Raw genomic sequence first — 916 nt, 5'->3', positions numbered from 1 at the left:
CCGGGATGGCAGCAGATCCCCTCCCGGAGGCGGTCACAGTGGCCGTCTTTATGGAAGGCCTCCAAATGGCGTGGCCAAAACGGAAGTCTTCCGTTTGCGTCTTCATTTGAAGAGGCGATGAATGTGGCATTGAATGCCGATATCAATTTCGAGTCGGCACGACTTGTTTGGAATGCACACTCCAATAGCTCGTCGAGCGGGCCTATGCCCATGGATCTCAGCTATGCTAAGGACGAGGGAGTAGAGCCCCGAGCTGCCGGGCAGCACACAAACACACAACGGTGTTTTGTCTGTGGAGTCACCCGTCACCTTCAGAACGATTGTCCCTTGCGCAAGGCGCGTCAAGGTTGTTCGAACCATCACCCCAATGCCTACCAGTCTGGTTCGTTCGCGGAGAAACGACACCGCTCAGTAGGCGCGGGGCGACCTACTGGGGGAGAACTGAGTTCTGTTGAGCCTCAGGGTGGCATAGGTCAACAGAGCCCAGCCCTAAGAGCCCCGTGCTCTTAGACACGGAACGTGTATGCATGCCAGGCTTGCTGATCGTGGAGGCGACCGTAAAGGGCTTCAAGAAGCCACGAAATATCCTCATCATTTCCGGGGCGTCGGGCAATTATGCTCGACGCTCCACGATGTATGGAAGTCAGCTGTATGCAGAGGCGCTGAAAGCGCGGTTAGATGACATCGTCACTATTCGCCTAGCGACGGGGAAACGTGTCACGGTCTCGAAGGCCTTCGAAGGTCCCTGTGGACCTTGGAGTCAAGTTTCTTGACTTTGAAAGCGTGGAACGCTGTCTAGTCTTAGACTGGGATGCTAGGTATGACCTTATCCTAGGAATGGCATGGTTGGAACACCATGAGCTATGGATTGATTGGGGTCAAAGACCTTGGGCGCTACGCACACATCTCCTGGTGG

The sequence above is a fragment of the Plasmopara halstedii genome, assembly GCF_900000015.1.
Source record: "Plasmopara halstedii genome assembly, contig: Scaffold_525, whole genome shotgun sequence".
NCBI classification, from domain to species: domain Eukaryota; phylum Oomycota; class Peronosporomycetes; order Peronosporales; family Peronosporaceae; genus Plasmopara; species Plasmopara halstedii.
This window is presented reverse-complemented; position numbering follows the sequence as displayed.